The sequence below is a fragment of the Mus caroli genome, chromosome 10 (genome assembly GCF_900094665.2).
Source record: "Mus caroli chromosome 10, CAROLI_EIJ_v1.1, whole genome shotgun sequence".
NCBI lineage: Eukaryota > Metazoa > Chordata > Mammalia > Rodentia > Muridae > Mus > Mus caroli.
In genome coordinates this window covers 61,343,474-61,361,879 of record NC_034579.1, presented here as the reverse complement: position 1 = coordinate 61,361,879, position 18,406 = coordinate 61,343,474, and the positions used below count along the sequence as shown (strand labels likewise).

General features: G+C 38.3%; 1 protein-coding gene across 5 annotated transcripts in view; it reads right to left on the bottom strand.

Moving 5' to 3' along the window:
• The window catches only part of Jmjd1c (jumonji domain containing 1C), a 155,257-nt gene that overhangs the window by 91,710 nt on the left and 45,141 nt on the right, over positions 1-18,406 (bottom strand). The gene's annotated exons all lie outside the window — the stretch shown is intronic.

Here is an 18,406-nt window from a genome sequence, read left to right as displayed (position 1 = left end):
ACTCAAATGACTACATGGTAAGAAGAGTGGCTCAAAAATGCTCATCAGCACTTATTAGTCAGTAACGAAATGCTAAGTAACAAGCGTCCAACATTAAATCCTTTACTAACAGTTTCACTGTACATAACCACCACTGAGTTTATCTATAGAGCTTCCCTGATTTGCTACTAGACTATCAAGGAAAATATTCTATAGAATAATATCAAAAACAATGAAAGTGTTGTTTCAAGATTCATCTATGCATTGGTCTATACAAATAATATTGTAACAAAAATTCAAAATCAAAATCTGCTATGATTAGGTTCCTATACTGGCTGGTTTAGGTGTCAACATAAGTTAGAATCATCAGAAAGGGAGGAGTTAAAGTTGAGAAAATGCCTCCATGAGATCCAGCTGTAAGGCATTTTCCCAATTAGTAATCAATGGGGAGGGCCCAGCCCATGGTGTGTGGTGCCATCCCTGGGATGGTGGTCCTGGGTTTTATAAGAAAGGAGGCTGAGTAAGCTATGAGAAGCAAGCCATAAACAGTACCCATCCATGGCTTCTGCATCAGTTCCTGCCCCCAGGGTCCAGTCCTGCTTGAGTTCCTGTCCTGATTTCCTCCAATGATGGACTATGATCTGGAAGTGTAAACCAAATAAACCCTTTTCTTTCAAACTTGCTTTTTGGTCATCGTGTTTCATCAAAACAATAGAAACCCTAACTAAAACGGTCATCAAATATTTCAAATCACGCTAAAGATGTAGCTTAGTCATAGAACACGTAATTAGCTCATCTCTAGCACTGCAAAGGGGAAGAACTGAGGGTACATGTACAGCAATGTAAACTGGCATCTCAACATTTCAATTGTTTTTTCTGGATTCAACCAAAACATTAAAACAATTGAGGTTCGAATGCAGTCCCAATGATATCTGCAACCTATGAGCATAGTTCTCTCATATTACACAGCACGCACTGGTATATAAGGGTAAGAGATTGACAGTGGGTTTGCAATGGACCTTTACAATGACCTTTATTAACCTCGGGTGAAACATGAGAGAGGAATGACAAACAGCATAGTAATCGTTCAATAAGCCTAAGGGAAAAAAGGTCTCGCTGTGTAAGACTTGACTCACCTGGAACTGGCTACACAGACCAGGCTCTTGTCCTCACGTTGGGGTTAAAGGCATGCACCCCACACCTTCCTTTTTTTTTTTTCTTTCATCTAACCTAACAAGGATGAACGGCTCCAGCATTTTATTAACAATTAAGATTCTTGAAATCTGTTTTCTTTTTGAGTATATTTTTTAAATCTACTTCAGAGTGAGTGAGTTTAGTATGAAATTACTTTCTGACATAGTATGACTACTGGACCATAATCAAAAACTTCAGATGACCTAAGTGCTCCAAAAGAAATCTCAGTTAGCAGTGTCTACAGATAGACCTTAGATGAGTTGAGAATGGTTATACTGAATACTGTTCGATCCAAGTACACAAATAATAAGGGTACATTTTAATACCTTGGATAATGATAGAGAACTTAAACATAAAGAGTTGTTCCATTCTGATGGTCTGACTTTTAACTCATCTTTTTCTAAAAAGTTAACCGCATAGAGTGAAGAGATGACTCAGCATGTAAAAGCACTTGCTGCTCTTACAGAGGACCCAGGTTTGATTCCCAGCATCCTTGTGTCAGATCACAATCTTCTGTAACTCCATTTCCAGGGATCAAATACCCTGCTCTGTCCTCCACTGGTACAAAAAGACCTATGTAATGTGCAGAAATACATGCACACAAAAACACCCATAGCCATAAAATGCAGTTTTTAAAAAACATTTTTATGTTCACTATGGTATCTCTGGGCTAATATCAAATATAAAAATATAAGTTAATTTTTAAAGTAGAAGGAAAAAATACAGTTTCATTTAAAACATAAATTAACCTCCATTTTTTGGTTTATAAGTACTAATTGAAGACATATCTATAAACCCTAACAGAAGCTAGTCAGTAACATATGAAGAACACTTTCTAGCTGGGTGGGCCAGTGGGCCGGTCTAACAGAGATTGACATCTGAACAAGTGATAATTTGCAGCAGAAGCTAAACCTGTGACCACGGTGTTGATTTCCAAAGACTTGAGTTGGAATAGGCCATTTCAAACACTAAGTTGTCTTATAATGACTAATATTGACAGCCAACTTGATAGGCTGAGACAACTCTCTTGACACACCTGTTAGGAAACTGAGTGACAAGAGCCACTCTAAATGGAGATGCCAGCATTCCTGTGTCTCTGCTTCTGATGAAGACGCAGTGTAACCTGCACAACTCATTCTGGCTATCCTTCCCCTCCATGGCTGGACCCTCAGTCTAAGAAACAGAATACACCCTTCCTCCCTTTATAGTTGCTTTTGTCAAGAATTTTATTGCAGCAATGAGAAAAGTAATACAAGTACATAGAGCTAAGTAGAAACCACAAAGGAGTAATCTAACAAATAGGCTTAGAACATGTATGGGGAAAACTACAAAATGATAAGGGGGGGGGGGGTCAACATTCAGCGGAATAAACAAAACATCTAAATTCATGAATTAAGAGTTTCAGTTTTGTTATTAAAATCAATTCTACTCAAACTGATTTGGAGATTCAGTATAATTCCAATTACAAACCCATCGGGATTTTCTTTATGTAGATTCTAAAACACAAAAACCATCGTACAAAGAAAATAGAAAAGCCAAAACAATTTCAAAGAAGGAATCAGATTTCTAAAACTACAGGACTCAAAACTGAACACTGGGTTGACAAGATGGCACAGGTGATAAAGGGGCTTGCTGAGTGAGCTGGCAATCTAAGTCCAAACCCTGAACCCTGGAACCCACACAGAGGTAGAAGGAGAGAGCCAACTGCAGATACTGCTCGACACCTGATTACATGCTCCCCGATGTACACGCACACGCATACACACACTGATAATAAAGATTAAAGATGAGAAGAAAGCTGCCATATAAGAATATTGCCAAAAAGATAGACGACAAAAATCAATGAAAAGATGACACAAAATAAATGCAAAAGAAATGAAACCTGGTCTTCATATATGTTTAAATGTCATTCATGTCAAAGGAAAATGGATTAAGTCCCCTCAATAAATACTGATAATCAGACACCCATGTCAGAGACACAACGATGCAACTATCTAACTTGAATCCATACTTCACATCCTATACAAAACTTACTCAATTGCTTAGACTTAGACGTAAGAGTACTAAGTAAAGTATTTTCTAAAGCCAAAATCTTATGACCGCTGGGTAGCAAAATGATTCTTAGAAATAATATTAAGATCATAATCTATGTGAAAAAGGAAATTTCAAATTTAATTTTTACTGTGACAATATTGACATAGTGAAAAGCTATAAACTAAAAAAATTACAAATAATGTATTTAACAAAATATGTGTATAAAGACAGAACTTACAAATCTTTCTCAGAAAAAGAAACTACCAAAAATAAATAAACAAACAGGTGAAAAATCTTTGAACACAGGTGCTTTTCATGATGAAAAGTCAAACTCAAGACTGTAGACCCTCAGATACTGAAGAAAGTGAGCCACTGACAGTCTGCACATGAAAAGAAATGAACTTTAAGTGGAAATAGTGTAAGTTACGTGGAGAGAGAAAGAATTTACAAAGATACAAAATTAAATGACAATAGATATGGTTTTCTGGGAGTTTCAGATAAAAAGAAAACCACTTTTTTTTTTTTTAAAGTTCAAAGCTGTTTTGTTTATAAAGGCAGCCTAGAAAACAGTCGAGATCCTTTGAGAAATGGATAACAATTTTTTTTTTCCTCAGATAAAGTCTTGCTATTTAGCACTGGCTGGCTGTACTTACAATGTAGCTCAGTCTGGACTTGAATTTCTGAAACAGCCTGTGGCTCAGGTTTCTGAGTGCCGGGCTTAGATACACGAACCACCACACTTTAACGCATCTTTCCACAAAAGATACAGGGGCACGGGCACATACTTCAGGGAAGGGTGGGGGGAAAATAACCCGTGTACATACCACCGTTAACTTTCAGAGGTATTTGTATTTTCAGGTTGTGAAAAGTTTTACAGGAAAACAGAATTCAGGAGAAGGTTATCATCCTATTAAAATTAGCCCCAGTAAAGAGGAACTTTGATCTTTATTACTAGCCAACTGCAATGTTTCCATTTTAAAAATAACCACAAAGTCTCCAAGTATAAACTGGTCCTTCACTTAAAATATTTTTAAAAGGCCAGGCGTTGGTGGTGCAGGCCTTTAGTAATAATACCCACACTCAAAAAATTAAAAAGGGTAAAAAAGCTGTACATCTTAGTTTATTATACTAAATTAATGAAAATATATAAAAGGCAACGTACAAAATTTTAACCGTTTAGTATTGAAACATGAACATAATACACTCATTGTCAGCTTCAATAATTACATTTACTTATTTTTATCCATCCATCCATCCATCCGTCAGTCAGTTTTTCAGGACAGGGTTTCTCTGTGTAGCCCTAACTGTCCTGGAACTTACTCTACAGACCGGCTTAGCCTAGAATTCAGAAATCTGCCTGCCTCTTTCTCCCAGGTTTGGGATTAAAGGTGTGCACCACTATGCTCAGTTGTTTCAACAATCTCATTACCAACTGACTCTAAAATCTGTTTATAGTAAGTCAGCATTTACTTTTCCCAGGACGGTCATTCTGAATGCTTTAAGTTCTTCAAAGGTCCACAAATTCCAACATGCCTCTCAAATCTCCCATTGTTTATACATTTCCATGTAATGTTTTCCTGGTGTGATTCTATTATTAAAGAAATCAGGCCATTAGTTCATTAGACTATTCAGTGTGCTTTCTTTAATCATGAACTTCTGTCCTTGTACTTCCTGTAACTTTTTAATACACTCTTAATCAATGTCTTAGGGTTTTACTGCTGTGAACAGACACCATGACCACGCCACATCTTATAAGGACAACATTTAATTGTGTCTGGCTGACAGGTTCAGAGGTTCAGTCCATTATCATCAAGGTGGGAGCCTGGCAGCATCCATGCAAGCATGGTGCAGGAGGAGCTAAGAGTTCTACACCTTGATCTAAAAGCTGCTAGAAGACTGACTTCCAGGCAGCTAGGATGAGGGTCTTATAACCCATACCCACAGTGACACACCCACTCTAACAAGGCCACGCCCCATAACTGTTCCACTTCCTGGGCCAAGCATATTCAAACCACCACATTCTGCTTCCTGGCCCCCATGGGCATGAGTCTATGCGGGCCATACCTTGCCATAGCATAATAAAAAAAGTACATCTACTCCAACTTCCAAAGTCCCCATAGTCTATAGCATCTCAACAATGTTAAAAGTCCAAAGCTCAAGTCTCTGAGATTCATCCAATCAATTTACTGTAATTCTCAAAGCAAAACAAGAAACCAGCTGGGCAAACTCCAAACTCTACATCTGCATGTTTGATGTCAAAGTGGTCTTCAGATTTTTTTTAAAGATTTATTTATTTATTATATGTAAGTACACTGTAGCTGTCTTCAGACACTCCAGAAGAGGGCGTAAAATCTCGTTACGATGGTTGTGAGCCACCATGTGGTTGCTGGGATTTGAACTCAGGACCTTTGGAAGAGCAGTCAGTGTTCTCAACCGCTGAGCCATCTCTCCAGCCTGGTCTTCAGATTTCTGACTCCTTTTTCATCTTTGTTGACTGCAACAAACTTCTTTCACCTGACCTGGTTCTACTCCTTGTTAGTAGCTTTCCACAGTAGGTATCCCACAGCACTGGCACCTTTAACATCTTTGGGTCTCCAAAGCAACTTCAAATTCACAGCTTCTTGTTCCATTGTCAGGGATGCACACGTGATCTGGGCTGGTGTCACTTCTCCTGCTCTGCCCTCTTGAGCACTCTAAGTTCAGGTTGATCCACTCCATTGTTGCTGCTGTTCTTGGTGATCATCCCATGGTACTGGCATCTCCAATATGCTGGGATCTTCTGCTGCAACTAGGCTTCACCTATAGCCTCTCATAGGCTCTCTTCATATTGTCAAGCCTCAACTTCTTTGCATGACCCCTTCAGTCCTGGGCCATTGTACTGGCTGGTTTTGTGTGTCAACTTGACACAGCTGGAGTTATCACAGAGAAAGGAGCTTCAGTTGAGGAAATGCCTCCATGAGATCCAACTGTAAGGCATTTTCTCAATTAGTGATCAAGGGGGAAAGGCCCCTTGTGGGTGGGACCATCCCTGGGCTGGTAGTCTTGGGTTCTATAAGAGAGTAGGCTGAGCAAGCCAGGGGAGGCAAGCCAGTAAAGAACATCCCTCCATGGCCTCTGCATCAGCTCCTGCTTTCTGACCTGCTTGAGTTCCAGTCCTGACTTCCTTTGGTGATGAACAGCAGCATGGAAGTGTAAGCCGAATAAACCCTTTCCTCCCCAACTTGCTTCTTGGTCATGATGTTTGTGCAGGAATAGAAACCCTGACTAAGACAGCCATCAACTGCAACTGAGGCTGCACCTCACCAATGGCCTTCCCTGGCCTCTCACATTGACAAGTCTTAGCTGCTATCCATGACCCATTCATATCTTCAAAACCAGTACCACCTGGGTGATTCTTACACATTACCAAGTCCAGCTGCAGCATGAGGTACAATCTTGGCTATCTCTAGAACACTGCTTCTTTGTGCTCTCAGAACACACTGCCTCAATGATGCTGGTCTCTTCACCGCTAATATCATAGCTCTAGCTAACCAGCATCAATTGCCCCAATAGTTCCTTCTATTTTTGACTCTAGAGCCAAAGGCACATGGCCAAAGCTGCTGAGTTCTGCTGCTTGATGGAAATGGACCCCTCCACCCCCTTACTCTATTACCAGTTTTCCAATTCCATCACTGCCTAAGCTTGGCTGTTCTGGAACCTGCTTTGTAGATAGACCTTGAACTCAGAGATAAGCTTCTTCCAACAAGGCCACACCTAATTCCAACATCTCTAAATAGTGCCACCCCTGGGCCAGGCATATTAATACCACCACAATGAAATTCAGGATTATTAGAGAAAACTACCAAATAAGTAGCATGGTAAGTTTTTGTTTGTTTGTTTTGTTTTGTTTTTTGAGACAGGGTTTCTCTGTATAACCCTGGGTGTCCTGGAACTCACTCTGTAGATCAGGCTGGCCTCCAATTCAGAAATCTGCCTGCCTCTGCCTCCCAAGTGCTGGATTATCAATGCACATACATCCGTAAGTTTGTCAACACTGGCATGTACCTGTAGTTCCACCAGTCCTAGCACATGGGAGACTGAGGCAGGCTAAGGACCACCCAGGAAGATTTTCTATCAACACTCAAGAAAAGCCATAAATTATCTGTACACATGATGTATTTGCGCCAATGATAATTACTATCTAAATCCAATACTTCCCTTAAATCTACAAAATGGCAATATTCTAAGTGTATCGTTCCATCATCATCTACTATTTGGAATATGTCTACTAAGTGAAAATCTTGTTATCATAAAGCTGGTTTCCATAAAGCTACAAAACAAAGATGAATCCTTCATGTTTATGGGCATCACAAAGTCTTTTTTTTAAATATTTATTTATTATATGTAAATACACTGTAGCTGTCTTCAGACTCCAGAAGAGAGAGTCATATCTAATTACGGATGGTTGTGAGCCACCATGTGGTTGCTGGGATTTGAACTCAGGGTCTTCAGAAGAGCAATCAGTGCTCTTAACTGCTGAGCCATCTCTCCAGCCCAATATCCCAAATTCTTGGAATAACGAGTTTTTGTTTGTTGAGACAATCTCTCAGTGTGTGTTGTGTCCCAAGATGACCTAGAACTTTTCTGTAGAGCACCATGCTGCCCTGGAACTCACAGAGCCTTGCTGGCCTCTGGCCTACGCGCTGGGATTCAGAGACATGCCTAGCATGTTTCCACTTCATAGTTTGCATTTAGGCAAAGGATAACTATGAACTTTGAGTACATTATTAAATGACAAATGCTTTTTAAAAACCTACATTTAGGCCGGGCATGGTGGTGCATGCCTTTATTCCCAGCACTTGGGAGGCAGAGGCAGGCGGATCTCTGAGTTCGAGGCCAGCCTGGTCTACAGAGTGAGTTCCAGGACAGCCAGGGCTACACAGAGAAACCCTGTCTCGAAAAACCAAAAAAAATAAAATAAAATAAAAAATAAAAACCTAAATTTAAGCACAAACACACACTTGGATCTATTTACATAAACACAATGAACACAATGACCATATAGCAGAAGAAATATTTTTTTAAACTTTTTTCTTTTTAATTAGATATTTTCTTCATTAACATTTCAAATGCTATCCCAAAAGTCCCCTATACCCTCACCCCACCAGCTCCCCTACCCAACCACTCCCACTTTTTGGCCCTGGCGTTCCTCTGTACTGGGGCATATAAAGTTTGCAAGACCAAGGGGCCTCTCTTCCCAATGATGGCCGACTAGGCCATCTTCTGCTACATATGCAGCTAGAGACACGAGCTCTGGGGGTACTGGTTAGTTCATATTGTTGTTCCTCCTATAGGGTTGCAGACCCCTTCAGCTCCTTGGGTACTTTCTCTAGCTCCTCCATTGGGGGCCCTGTGTTCCATCCAATAGATGACTGTGAGCATCCAGTTCTGTATTTGCCAGGCACTGGCATAGCCTCACAGGAGACAGCTATATCAGGGTCCTTTCAGCAAAATCTTGCTGGCATATGCAATAGTGTCTGTGTTTGGTGGCTGACTATGGGATGGACCCCCGGGTGGGGAGAAATATTCTTTATTGACATTTATACAGTTGAAATACACCATTTGGTACATGAGACACATTTACAACGAAACACTTCTGGGAGGGAAGGGTGAGACAAGGTCTAGCTATGTATGTGCTCCTCACTGCCTGGGACTTGTTTTGTACATCAGGCTGGCGAGTGGGGCCCAGAGCGAGCAGGGGCTGGAGCAAGAGGGAGAAGGGAAGGGGGAAAAAATAAAATTCCCTTTAAAAGTATAAAATATATATAGTAAAAGTTATATCAATATTTACTTTCTAGGGCACCATATATGCAACTAATTTTATAAATATCGGTGGACTGAATAAATGAAGGGATGAATGGGTAAATAAAAAACATGCAGGCACAGGGTGGGGTGAGGCTAGAAATATGGCACACTCACTAGAACATTTACTGCATGCTCAAGCCCCTAAGCTCAGTCCCTAAGACCTCACCCCCCCCCAAAAAAAGTTGGTACAGTTTTCTGTTCTCAAATTTTTAAAGTACATATATTGAAAACTAAAAGCAGGAAAACATAAATAAGAATGCTTATAAATTATTCTCATTTATTTGACTCAGATTCAGAAAGGACACCAAATAGACCCATTTACTAAGTAAATGTAAGAGGATGAATTCAGGAGAAACAAGGCTATTATCACAAAGGAAGATGCTATAGAATTAGCAGATACAGAGAGAATAAACTACTCGCATGAAGCCTGTTTTGTATCTATCTTCTCCACCAAGGAGAATTGAGTAGAAAACTGGAAAAGGTAGAAGAAATATAATTAAAAAGTAAATGAATTCAAGATGAGAAAAGTAAGAAAATATTTAGCCACAAAATTTTAAATTAGTGTTTATCTACAGAACCAAAATAAGCATGAGCCTGAATTAGGCACGTACTTCTAATGTTTTCAATATGACCTCATTCTTTGGAAACAAAGAAAAAAATGTGTCCTATAAAATGGGGGGCTGGGGATGCGATATGCAGGTTTGGTTCCCAGCACCCATGTGGTGGCTCACAACTGTATGGAACTCTAGTTCCAAGGGATCTGATCTGATGCCCTGGACTGGACCCTGCAGGTACTGGACATACATGGTGAACATTCAGAATTGCAGGCAAACTACTCACACATAAAATAAAGTTAAATCTTTTTTTAAAGTGTTATTTTTGAAAGGCAGTCTGAAATCAGTGCTCTTAACCACTGAGCCATCTCTCCAGCCACCCCTCCCTCAATGCCATCTTCTAGAGTCTAGAAGGTTCTTCTAGAGAAGGTTCTCAACCTGTGGGCCATATATCAAATATCCTGTATATTGGGTATTTACATTATAACTCATAACAGAGGCAAAATTACAAAATTATAACAAAATAATTTTATGGTTGGGGGTTATCAGAACATGAAAAACTGTATTAGAGTGTTGCAGCATTAGGAAGGTTGAGAAAAACTCAATCTAGAATATAGACACAAATAAATATTGCATGCACACATACACAAATAAATCCTTCCTAAAGTTTATACTGAGCTAATTGTATCTTATAATTAATGTTAAGTTTTTATTATCAATTGAAATCTTTTGTTTGGGGAAATTAAGGCAAGTATTATCTACAGTTTTAAAGACAAAATATTATGAAAAGACTAAAAATATTTAGGTACAAAATGTCAAGGTATGAGCATATTAATAATATAGTACATGACTAGATGATAAAGATCACACACACAGACTAAAGAACATAACTGACTGGTGGTAGAATCAAAGCAATGGCAGGGGTAGGTTAGTGAAATAAAGTAAGTTAAACTAAGCCCAAAGTTGGGGAATACCAGTACACAAGAGTCTATCACAGAAAAGCCCCCAAAGTTATGACTCTCTGGGGAAGACGTACAGTCAATATAAAAAGTGACCACAGTCTATGTAAGTGACATAGACTGTGTATTTATACACATAGTATTTAGCAATGCCTCTCCACCTCAGGACTGACAGAAGAGAGTTGTTCCTGGAGATGTTTATGAGTAGGTCTCTAGGATAGGAGTAATAGTCAGTCAAGTTGGGGGAAGATGACTGCTGACAGGAGGATTACACGCATTTCTATAGTGAGGTTCAATGGGGACTGTATCTGCACTCTTTACTCAGGTCCTCCTGCTTATACCACAAGCTCTTCACCGGCACTGCCATCTCTCTAAGCCCACCCAACTGGGTTTTCATAACAGAGTGTTCCCCCAATTGCCTTCCTGCTAGCTTAGGGCCTAAGACAAGGTCTTCTTCTTCCATGACTCTTTGTCTATATCCAGTCCTTTAAAGAAATCATCTTCACATGACAATCCTTATTCTGTTAATTCAATAATCTTACATAAAGCAGATGGTCAAAATATGGGTAAGTAATGCTATTCCCCTGACATTTGATTTTCAACAGAGCTTAAGCTGTTTATTCACAATGAACATGCAAGTGTTAATGTAACTTCAAACAATTAAAAAAAAAGTCTTTCCCATTATAAGCTCCTTTCCCATATTCCTTTAGTGTTACAAAGACTATTTCCAGCTGGGTGAAGTGGAACCCATCTATTATCCCTGAAAGTTCAGGGTCATTGTGGGATACATATTAAGTTCCAGAGCAGCCAGTGCTACATAGCAAGATAATCTCTGAGTTAGTGACCTGGCTCATCATGTAAAGGTGATTGCTGCACAGCCTGGCTATCTAAATTCCACCCCCAAATAGCTACATTGTAGAGGGAGGGAAAGAACCTTTTCAGTTGTCCTTCTGCCCTCCACATTCACAAGTGGTATATGCAAGTATGTGAATGCAAACAGTAAGTTTAAGAAAAACATTTTAAGAGTTATTTCTAGTATACTTAGTACACTATGAATGGGGAATCTAGACCATAAACAAGATGGACTGAGAAATGATGCCCAGGTTCAGAAAACATGCCTCTTTCTGAACATATGTACGCCAGGACATTTCTTGCAACAACTAAAAACAACTAATCAGTGGTTGAAGACACTGATGGATTAAAAATCTGAGTAGACTCCTGGGAGCTGGTGGAACTGCGAGAAGCAGAGCATAACTGGAGGAAGTAGGAAACTTGGGGTTTGCCTTCAAAAGTTTTAGCTGGCCCTAGCCCCATCTGGCTATCTTGCACTGCATGGTTGCCATGAAGGGAGAAACCTGGGCCACAGGCTCCATGGACAATTCTAACTCACTTCTGATATCAAACAGCAGAACCAAACAAACTTGGGCTGTCACCTACCTCTAAAATCATAAGCCAAACTAATCTTTCCATCTTTGGATTGGTTCTCTCATCTGTACTCAAAACCAAATGCTGATTAAACAACCTTTTTAATTTATTGTACTTACACACTAAGGTGACATTTAGTTCATGTTTCTCAGTACTGCCCTACCTTTTAATGCCACTACCATAGATGTAATACTAGCTAGCTTATTATGAAACAAAATATAACAGAATAATAAACTGGGTCATATATTCATAAAAGCCAGAAAAGATTCTCCACTATAGCCTTCAGGAAGCATATAATTTCCTGCCAGATTTGGGAATTCTGACCTCTAAAATCCCAGATTCTAAAAACAAATATAGATGACAGTATAGCAGTGCAATTATATATAAAGCTGAGTACTCAGAAAACTCCATGTGTGCTTTGAATATAAAAGGTTCCCTACAGGTTCACGTGCTTGAGTCCTGGGTCCCTAGGAGTGCTGCTGTTTGCGATGGAGACAGAACCTTTAGGAACTGGACCTCGCTGGGACAGCCACAGCACTACTCAAAGGGTAGACTTCTGAGACTTTCCAACAAGCTGGCCTGGTGTTTCCTGTGTGTGGTAAAATGTTATCCACATGCTCTGCCACCCCAGGCTGCTAGCCTCACTCCTACTGTCGTGTCCTCCTACCACAGGCAGATCACAGCAAATCAAAATAAGAAATAGACCCATTTCAGAACCTGTATGTTTTCCAAAATGAGTTTATTGGTACTGTGCATAGATAGCTACAGGTATTATCCATCAGGTATATATCATTAAATTGAATCTACAAAATGTCCTATGTACATATTTTACTATTATGGCTGTTTTAAATTACAATGAAAAAAAAAACAAACAAAAACAGTAAAAAAACAAACAACAACAACAAAAACAGTAAAAATGTAAGCAACCCCAAGTAGAACAAAAAGAATGAGCGCAACATCAGGAATACTTGCAATCAGATGGTCAGACAGTTAAGCAAACAACCAGAAACACCACCTATTTCAAAATAAATTTTCTTAAGGAATAACTTCATATCAACAAAACTGGGGGGAAAACACACACACACACAAAAATCATAGCCTCTGGTAGATAATGAAAACCTTGAGAAAACTAGGCTGGGCCCTGGTGGCAAACTCCTTTCATCCCAGCACTCAGGAGGCAGAGGCAGGAGAATCTTAGTTTGAGGCCAGCCTGGTCTACAGAGCAAGTTTCCAGGAAATCCAAGACTACACAGGGAAACCCTATCTCAAAAAAAAAAAAAACAAAACAAAACAAAACACACTAGCCTCTCTGCTAAATTCTATTGAAAAGCAACTACTTGACATATAAATTTTGGTATCATTATCTACTTTTTGTTTGTACTTTGTATTAGGGATTAAACCTATTCATTTCCTAAATCACATAGCCCTCATTTACTAAAATATTATAGGTAATGCCCATAAACACTAGTATGAAAGAAGAATGGGATAATTATTACCCCACTTATTTTAAAAGAACACAGAGAACTCACATTCACTTGTAAGTAATATGTAATCAGTCTTTTGGTCCATGGTATTTAGTGAAACTGTATTATATGTATTTCATCTTTTCTATTTTAGTTAGCATACTCTTATAAATCCTGGTATTGAATAGGCCTTTAAGTTTTTACTGTTGAAAGGGGGTATATGCACAGGTATACCAACACTGCTAATAGTAATTCCCTACAGTATATAAGCCTGAACACAAAAATGGCTACAAATCTATACTGCAAAACATACAATACTATATTCCTCAAATGTTGCTTAAAATAAAATCTTTTGTATCATATCTAACACAATGAAAAGCAACTGTAATGTCCTATGGAAAACCAACACCTGCAGGAAAAGATGCAGTCTGGCAAGTGCTGGGCCTGTCCATTCATGACTTAGTTCTCAAACATTAAGGCTCTCCTCCTCTCCCTTCCTGTGCACTCAGTGGATGGAGTTAAGAAAACAGAGCTTACAGTGTTCTAGCTGAACTACACAACTACACAGCTGAACCTATTACTTGGCCTAAAAAAAAAAACGGCTTTCTTTCAGGGAACAAGTTTTAATGTGGATTCAAGTTCTAGACAGAATATCTGCTCTGTGGAAACAAACAAACAAACAAACAATCCTTATTAAAAAGTTACTATTTTTAAAAGTGTTCACTAATGAAAGTGCCTAAAACTACCACTAAAACATGACAGCCCTGAAATAATTTCTACTTCTGGCAAGATACATGCGACATATGCATGTAACCTAACAATTTCATTCCAAACTGACGACTCAAAATATTATTCACTCAACAGTATTTTTAAGATTTTTAACAATGGTTTCTTCTGAAGTTAGTGGCTGTAATCTATGACAGGAAGGCTATTTTATCAATATCTTATAGTATGTTGTTAATAAGTTACAAAGTTTCAGATATAATGAAAAGAATTTGGCATGTTACTAAACTATTAAAAGCCTGTCAAAAAACAAGGGGAAACTGTCTAGCTGGTTGACCATGCTGTGCTGGCAACGTCTCAAACATCTGCTAAAGGTCAGATTTCCACTGCATGGAAGCAATCAATGGAACTACACAATTCTCCTAGCACTTTAAGAAGCTAAACAAAGACCACTCTTTTACATAAGTAACAGAACATAACTTAGCTTTGTAATAAATTACAGCAAAGTCTACAGCTTTCTTATCTGAGAAATCACACATTTAAATAACACTTCTGAACTTCTATTTGTACTTAAACTTATGTTTACTGTGTTTACAACATATATTTATAAAACTCTACCTTTCCAAAGGTTAAAAAAAATTGTTTTTCTTTTTATATTAGAGAAAGTATAATAAAAACATAATCCTAATAAAAAGTTAGGACAATCTTAACAACAAACAGTCACTTTTAGGAATCTGAAAACATGTTAGTTCACAGGTTGCTTTACTCAGTGCACACAGCTCGTTCACAGCCGTTACATTTCTAGAAAGCAGGACTTACTGGTAAAAGTAAACTTGTTACTGGATGTTTCTGTGATGATAGAGACTGACAGCAGTGCTGACGAGGGAGCTCCCTCAAGTGCACACTGCTCTTCATACGGGGTGGCTCACAGCCCCCTGTACCTCGGGTTTCAGGAGAGCTGGCACCCTTTTCTGAGCTATAATCACTCTTGGAAGTACATGGTACAAATAAGCTTACAAGCACATGAACAATAATAATCTTAATGTGACTGCTCAGGCAATCTGACTAGTTAGTTAAACAATATTTAAACACAAGTTACTAAAGCATTAAAAAATTATTGCAGGCTGGTGAGATGGCTCAGCAGGTTAAGAGCACTGACTGCTCTTCCAAAGGTCCTGAGTTCAAATCCCAGCAAACACATGGTGGCTCACAACCATCTGTAATGAGATCTGATGCCCTCTTCTGGTGTCTGAAGACAGCTACTGTGTAGTTATTTATAGTAATAAATAAATCTTAAAAAAAAAAAAAAAACTTATTGCAAGTCTGTGTAAGTGATGGGGGGTCTGTATGCTTTAAGACATGGTGTTACTAAGTAGGCCACAGTGGGCTGACGCTCAACTCCTCATTGTCCTGCCTCTGTGCCTGAGTGCTAGAATTATAAGCATCCACTTGTTTGGGGGGGTTTGTTTTTGGTTTTTGGTTTTGTTTTTCACTATGTAATCTTGGCTGGCCTGAAGCACACTGGTAAACCAGTTTGGCCTCCAAGTCTCAAACTTAGTGCTTGCTGAGATTTGAAGGCAAGTATCACTTTTCCAGGCTCTTTTCCTGGGTGTTGTTTTGTTTGGGGGAGGGTCTCTATTGTGGACCTCTAACTATCCTGGAACCCTCTACATAGACCAGGCTGACCTGGAACACAAAGATCTACCTGACTGCCTCCTGAATGCGGGAATTAAAGAAAGGTGTACTCTACCATGCCTAGCTTCCAGCTCATCTGGAAAAGATGTTACATTAAAGCCAAATTTAAAGGTCACATACTTTTCAAATTATTCCCTGTATATTAGCTAAATATGCTGCTGTCAAATTTGATAAACATATTATGAGAATAAATTATGAAGATTTAAAATGTCTTTTTATATAAGAATACAAATTAAAAGTGAACATTTTAAAACCCTAATGAACCACTTTTACAGGGGACCAGGAAGATAAAGGTCATTGCTTAAACACATACTTAAAATGTATGAGGTACTAAATTTAATCCAACAGCAATTTTTAAATTTTTGATGTGTGTGCATGTGTGTGCGTGACTGTGTGTGTACGTGTGCGTATCTCTAGACTTATGGGCATGCCACAGCAAGTGTAGAGGTAAGAGGACAAACCTCTGAAATTGTTCTTTCCTTCCACCTTTATTATGGTTACAGGGTCAAACTCAGGTCCTCAGACTTTTACCTAACCATCTGAGCCATCTCCCCAGCCTTCAATATTTTTATCATGAAAACAGAATGATGGCCCTATGACAAAGAACTCTCGGGCAGTTAGTAAGCCATTTAAATTAACAAGTGACTGTTTGCAACAAAAAAAAATGAATAAATAGACAAGAAAATGCAAAGGTAAAAGCTTGGGCTGGAGAGTGGCTCAGAAGTTAAGACCTCTTGGTCATGAAGTTACAGACAGTTGTGAGCTGCAAGACTGATGCAGGCAATTGAACCTGGGGATTTAATTCAAAACACAGCATATCTAGCTTTTGGTTTCTGAAGGGTTACAGATATGGAAAACATGAGTCCAACAAGGGTATGAGAAATATCCACAAGCAGGGTGGGCTCCAGGGTGTGAACTCCAAGTTGTAAATCCTATACCCATCTATTCCTCCTTTTCATACCAACAGTTTCTGTAAGTAGCAGAAAGTGCCTGATATCCAAGTTTCCCAGTATCTTGGAAGATAGAGAAGATAACATGATGTAAATCTGGAGATGAGGTAGGGTAGCCAATAAAGTGCTCCTTAACTAGCAACAAAATAATACAGAATGAAGCTTCTGTCCTTTTTTAAACAAGCTATGTTGTCACTGACTATGAAGGACAAACCACAAGAATAATACTGTCATAGCCACAGAATGAATCACCTACTTCTCCACTTAGAACAACAAAAATTTTCTCCTGTTTAGCTACTGCTACTTAGAGTTTTTATTAAATACATGCAAAACTCAATCTGTAACTGAAATAGCTCTAAACTCTCCAAGAATATTAAGGAAATGTTAATACATCAACATATAACCTAACTAGTATTAAAGAAAAACTAAGTCAAAAGGTAAAACATCAGATACAAGTTTTTATAGCACAATAAAAAAAAAAATACAAGGCAGTAACTGCATATAGGCATAGGTTTTTATATTTATTCTACCGGTTTAGATTAATCCACAAATAGAAACTCACAGGCACTGAATATCTAAATACCATGAACATCTGTTACATTTTTCATAACAGTTATATGAAGACAAAGCAAATGCTTTCCGCACATACGATCTCACTAAGGAAAAGTGTGGGGATGGGTGAGCATTGGTTGCTCTGCAGAGGACCCAGGTTCCCAGCACCTGCATGGCACCTCACAATCATCTAGCACTCCAGCCCCAGGGTTCCAAGCCCTCTGCTGGTCTCAACAGGTGCACAAACATACATGAAGGCAAGACAATCAAATAAAAATAAATTTTTGAAAAGGTAATAACTTCATTAGCATATTAATACATTAAAATACCAACCTATCAATAATTATAAACATAATAAAAAATTATTTCTACATATACAGCTTTCAAGCAAGGACCTAACTTTTTCAAGTATACAGAATATGAAAAACAGCAGTGATGGTTTGACTGCAACAGAAGATATAATTAATTAAACTATATTATTTATAAAGCACAATGGTAATTTTCCCATTTTATATTAATTATAAAAATAATTACAACATATCTCAAACTATTGGAGCAAGATATACAACATAGAGGTCTGCATTTATATAATACTTCATATAACAATTGTTTATATTCTTTTTCTCAAAAAATACTTAATAAAGTTAGAATATATCAGCTGACCATCACCAACAACCAACAGGCTCTAAAGTCACCTCTAGAATCCTAGGAGTCAACTGAAGCTCAGATGTAACAGGACCACAAGATCTTTTTCTAGATCTTTTAATTACCTATATATACTTTCTCTGAAGACTGGGTCATTAAATTATTGATCATTACTTTTGAACCATCTACTAAAATAAAGAAAATATAAGACATGACGACATTTAGCTTAACATATTTCCTTGAACTCTTGTAACACTCTTTTAGGCAAAATAATCTCTAGTTGATAAGCCAGGAAAAAGTTTTCTGGTTCAATATTTTTAAAATGCATAGGGAACAGCTACAAATAACTGTTTCTTTTTTTTAATTTTTAATATTTTTTATTACATATT